Source organism: Paramisgurnus dabryanus, chromosome 23 (genome assembly GCF_030506205.2).
Source record: "Paramisgurnus dabryanus chromosome 23, PD_genome_1.1, whole genome shotgun sequence".
In the NCBI taxonomy this organism is placed as follows: domain Eukaryota; kingdom Metazoa; phylum Chordata; class Actinopteri; order Cypriniformes; family Cobitidae; genus Paramisgurnus; species Paramisgurnus dabryanus.
Window position 1 is genome coordinate 28,872,944 of NC_133359.1, and position 5,796 is coordinate 28,878,739.

The 5,796-nt window shown below is 35.4% G+C and overlaps 2 long non-coding RNA genes across 8 annotated transcripts; both read right to left on the reverse strand.

Annotated features, from left to right (window-relative positions):
* Positions 1–38: 38 nt before the first annotated feature.
* LOC141281498 (uncharacterized) lies at positions 39–5,382 on the reverse strand. The gene is made up of 2 exons (XR_012335849.1): positions 4,920–5,382; positions 39–371 (listed from the first exon to the last, which is right to left on the reverse strand). It is a non-coding gene; the product is annotated as an uncharacterized lncRNA (long non-coding RNA).
* LOC135781697 (uncharacterized) lies at positions 1,153–4,023 on the reverse strand. 7 transcript variants are annotated; one of them, XR_010545201.1, is made up of 8 exons: positions 3,977–4,021; positions 3,335–3,415; positions 3,124–3,195; positions 2,412–2,504; positions 2,180–2,243; positions 2,015–2,113; positions 1,655–1,755; positions 1,153–1,308 (listed from the first exon to the last, which is right to left on the reverse strand). It is a non-coding gene; the product is annotated as an uncharacterized lncRNA (long non-coding RNA). The 7 variants fall into 7 exon arrangements; XR_010545196.1 differs by having other exon boundaries at positions 2,176–2,243; XR_010545197.1 differs by lacking the exon at positions 1,655–1,755 and having other exon boundaries at positions 3,983–4,023.
* Positions 5,383–5,796: the final 414 nt, after the last annotated feature.

The window sequence follows — 5,796 nt, forward strand, 5'->3', positions numbered from 1 at the left end:
ACCAGGGTGTCTGTCAGAACACAATAGAGAGCGTTGAACCAACTTGAGCTGTTTATTAGGCACACAAGAGAACATACATTAGATAGGAGAGAGCCAGCATTCAGTATTTATAAGGGTAGCACACACAGCACAGAACTCTGAATGAGAGGCACAACTTGGATAGCAGAGCAGTCGTTGATGAAGGTAATGGTGAATATTGGTAGTGGTCCTTTAATGAAGCTCTGCACAGGATGAGGGTATGCTCCTTTAAGAGAGATAGGCCAGAGCTGTATTTATGAGCTTGGTTGCATGGCATGTGAATGGAGATGCATGAGTGCCTGGCTATATTTGAGAGCTTAGCCAGATCATAGGCAGGTGTAGATGTGGTTTCCCTGCAACAGATAACAACAGGATTCCCAAAGTAACACTAATGCTAATAAACATACATAACATTGACAAATTAGCTACAGCTTCTCCCCTCATACGTTATCAAAATAAAATAAACAGACGTGTCTCAAATGACACATTTTACACCATTAGCAGTGTTTACACAACGTATGTAATATAACTGACATTATTTCAGGATAAACACATTGATGAACAGCAAAAGAAAGTGATTTATATAACGTTACAGCCCCAGTCGGCATTTCAACGTTGATTCAACGTTGAATCAACGTCAGGTACCAACGTTGAATCAACGTTGGATTACCTTTCGGTTTTGCAAAAAATTTCAACGTTGAAATCACGACGTTGTTTCAACGTCACACTTTCAACATAGGTGAATTATGGTTGATATCATGACGCAATTTCAACCTTCTATTTCCTTGTTGTTTTTAACACTAAATATAGATTTTTACTTTACACTGCAATACTCACGAAATGATTTACTGTAAACGTGTCATTTTTAATGCAATTATCATATGAATGCATCTTGCTACGCATAACTTACAGTACAACCCCATTCATAAAACTAAACACTTAAGGAAGGTAAAGTTTAAATGTGGACAAATAAGATAGCAGGTGCCTACCCTTTCCAAATAAACATGAAAGCAGCTGTTAAAAATATTTTTTTATGGATAAAAACACATTCTTTCAAACAGTTAGGTTTCCATTTAATAGTGCAGAAGTGGAATTTTCTAAATATAGAATAAAATCATAAAATATGAAACAAAATCATGTTTAAAAGTCATTTTATTAATCTGAATAGAAAAACTTTATTCAAGAAAAACTGCAAATATGAATTTTGTTGTTGGTTTAGTTGACAGTCTTCTTATGGCCACCACCACCCATCTATTCTGGCTCATGCTGTACTTAATACGATGACAGCATCTAAAGAGGGGGAAAAAAACAAGATATTTAATTTTCAAAAAATGCTGCATTTTAGCCCATGTACAAAAAAATATTATTGCACATCTGGGCAAGATGCGTTTTCTTTGATAGTCTGACTTGAAATATTGCATAGCCATCTGATGAAAGAACAAAGCTGTTGTGTTTACGAAGATGACAATGAGGTTCAATTAAGATCATCTACAGTGCATTCAGAAATCATACACCTTTCACTTTCAATTTTATGTTGTTGCATGATACTGTAATTGTTTAGATATTTTTACAAAGTAAAAACAGAATTTTAGAAACTTTTGCAAATGTATGAAAAAAGAAAACATATCATATTTACATTATACATATTCAGACCCTTTGCAACAACATCTGCAATTTAGCTCAGTTGCCTCCAATTTCTCTTGAGGTTGCTGAGATGTTTCTACACCTTAAAGCGTCCTGATTAACACAAAGATTTTTTAAGGAATGTCTGCAACCAAACTGACCAGAAGCACCATTGACTTACATAGTAGGATAAAAGAATACTATGGTAGTGAATGGTGCTTCTGATCGATTTGGTTACAAATGAATCCAATACTGAATGCTTAAGTGATATTAACTTTATATTTTCAACACGCCTAAATGAGATGCTTAACAAAGCAAACACTGACAGGTTGCTTTACGTGTGGGTCAAACAGCCTTGTGTGTAGTCCCTTACCAATGAAATCGAAGATGGACTTCAGAACTTCTGGACTGTCTGTGTAAGCCTTTAAACTCGCTCAGACCAGCAAGGCATCTTGTTAGCAGACATCCCGACCTGATCAAAAACTTTTGATTAGGAGATGTTCTAATCCTATTTTTAATATATGTTTTACAAACTTACCACAGGTGATCTGGCAAAGCGACTTATGAAACAACATCTTCCCAAATCTCCTCTTCAGGCTCATCTTAGCGATCATTGCATTTGATAAAGTTTGGAAAAAGAAAAACATATTTCATTAGTATAGAAATATAAATGTAATCTTGTGGTAAGAAATACAGAAAACTGTGGCCCAAGTACAACTTTTAAAGAAATTAAGAATGTTTAAATTTTTTGTCATAACACTATTCATTACCTTTTAAGGGGGAATGATTTGGGGATCTGGAAAGACACACTACTTCACCTCTCTGTATTTTATCACACGTCTTCAAATTGCATGTTGATCTGCCTACAATTTAAAACACATAATAAAATAAAAACAAGTCATAGCCCCTTTTAAAAAGAAAACATAAATTGTGAAATACAAAACACTGCATCTTAATTTATTAGGATTAGTAGAATTTGATTTGGTTACAAAACAAATATTAAATGCATTGTAAGGTTTTAGGGGAGACGCTTCACAAAAAAAGAAATGGTAAATTACGGATTTCTATTACAACTTGGTATCTTGGTGGTGCATTACCAGGGTAGGTGGCAGCTCATTGACAATTAAAAAATTATGATTAAACCCAAAATACATAAAGATAAGAACAAATAAATGCTGTCAAATTCACCACCACAAAGACCCATTTTTTTTCTGTCAATATGAAGCCTCTTTAAAACTTGCATCACCATCCACTCTGAAAACTGGATTGACTTTTGTCTCTGTCTACTGAAAACAAAGTGTTTGAAATATGTATGCCTACATACTGTAGAAGGAATAGTGGCATACAAAAGAAATTAATTGCTGTGCTGAAAAGTAACCATTGTATCCTAAATTAGTGTCTTATATTTTCCTAATGACAATGATAAACCAGTCTTGAGAAACAAGTAGCAGGTGTTTTTAAAAAGCCAGTCTCAATTCTCACCTGTGAAGTTTCTTGTTTGTGTGTCATTCTGTTTCTGATCTGACAACCCTTGCTGTCCGTTTCTTGTTCAATCTTGACAAAATATAAAAAAGTAAAATTAGTGCAATATTGGAAGAGAATTCTATAATGACTTTATCAGAACATGAATACATACACTTGCATACTGCATTTAAGTAAATACTGTAGAATAGCAGGGTTAACACAACATTACCTGATCCAGATGTAGTGGCTGCTGATGCATGAAAATCTCAGCATTGACAAGATCATCCTCACTTTTCTAATTTGAAGGGCTCTGATAACGAAGACATTACAAAAGAGTTATAAAAATATACTAAAAACAAGAGCATATTTGTCTAGATAACCAATATTTTCTATTTCCATTAAAACTTGCTAACTATTCAACAAGTAAGCAAAATTACACCGTTACAATGTATTTCAATTCGAATAGAACATGCCAACTTACACGACATGATATTTTCGTACAAAGGAGTTAACTTAAGTGTTCATGCCGCTTAAAATCATGGATACTGCGCGAATGACCGCAGGTGCGATCATAAGCGTAACATGTGATTGACTGATTGCCATGGAAACATGAGGGTCACGTCGACTATCTTGTCCCTTTTAATTTTATAACTGCATTTATACACATTACCCCGTCGAGAAAACCTCAGCATGATTAATATTGGATTCGACGCCCATGTTATCACGTCATCAATAAGTTTTGATTAATGTCATTAACACGAACTGCTATACATATCCGTTATTGCGAATTCGTGAGCCATAAAACACCAACATCTCATCTAAGTTTTAACACTTTATCAGTAATATGAATTTGAGAAACTAAGCAGCTTACACTGACCGCACCGCACTCGAGCTGCTCCTCCTTACAAAAGGCTGATAGGTGTTTGTGGCGCCTGTAAGACCTCTCGGATATAAGTTACGCTGACTGAATTACGAAATCAACAGTTTTTCACCGAAGTTGTCCAAAAAAGCCCTTACATTTATAACTAGTTGCTTTTCTGAAGCAAAAACAACCAAGTGGTTAAGTTGATAAAAACACACCTCATATTAATTTATTAATATTCATAATAACGAAGTCCAATTTCGGCGGGAACATCCCGTGGACTAGCAAATTAACTACTATAACGAATACATTCGCAACTAACAGAAAAAAAACCGATTTGGCATCGTGCTTTTTTATCATACCACTTTGTATATGTGAATAAAATAACTTTATGCGTTTATATTATATTTCCTTACCTCTTCTTTCTCTGAAGCATTTTCTCGTGTGATACGCAAGATCTCGAAGACAGCCGTTAAAACAGTCCAATCTCGTGTAATCTCGCGAGATTACGTCGCTACCTGTATATTCAATTATTTGTTACATTTTTTCATAATGTCATCAATTTTATAAAGTGAGTTTTTAATTTTTTTTTCTGAATGATTCACATATTATAAAACATTATTTTATTGTCTCTCTGCAACCATTTACTTCACTGTTGTTTCAACGTTGTTTCAACGTTGAATCAACGTTGAACAAACAACTGACGCTATTTCAACCAAATTTCAACGTTGATTTTTAAGCATTTTATTAACCTTTTTCAACCGTTTACCATTCACCGTTGTTTCAACGTTGTTTCAACGTTGAACAAACACCTGACCTAATTTCAACCAAATTTCAACGTTGAAGGTCGGTCATATGCCCGCTGGGAGCGTAGTAGATTCACAGTTTAGCTAATAACATGTTAGCGCTATTAATAACGGAAATTTTAACATGCAAACCTAACTGTACTCACTTTAATGACGCACATGAACACACCGCGTAACAATCTGGTGCTATTGTCTCCACAACAACATGATTCATGCCTCACACAGCGAGACACTTGTACAAAGCTAGCGCTCTTCGGCCATTGCTTTGAGTGAGCGATACTCGCTGTCATAATAAAAGTCCTCCTCCGTCTGGGTCTTTTGCACAATGTTTCTAGAAAAGACTCTGTGATTGGTTGAAGGGAGATCGTGCCACGATTGGTCAGCACAATGTGCTTGTTGTCTGATTGGCTGGAGTAGACGGTGGGCGGAGTCCACCTATTTGTGGATTCTTGTGCACGTCTTGACGTTAGAAATGTTTCAAATCCACAAATGCACAGAACGCGATCCACAAATGAGTGCAGCAATTCACAAATGCACAGAAAGCGATCCACAAATGTGTGCAGCGATTCACAAATGCACAGAAAGCGATCCACAAATGCGCAGGAAGCCATTCACATATAAATAAAATAAAAATATATATTTATAAAAATAATTTCATTTGCAAATCCCATTTTATTTATTTGTGAATTTCCTTCCTTTTTATGAAATGTCTAACATATATTTATGGTTCACTTATTGTGCATTTCTGGATTTAAAAAATATTTATGAAACTCTCTATATTTATTTGTGGATCATAGTATATTTATTCAGAAATACGAAACAAATCTGACCCCATACTTAACGTGCGCTAAGGCAGTATGTACGTTCGCGTTAAGTATGGACAGCATTCGCCATGTTGACGTATCATGTGACATATGACGTAGTAGACTTGTTCGAGTTCATGCGGAGCCACAAGAACCGACAGGAGATTGACATGACAATACCGCGAGAGCAACTCGAAATCAGACTTCTCCGTATGATTTC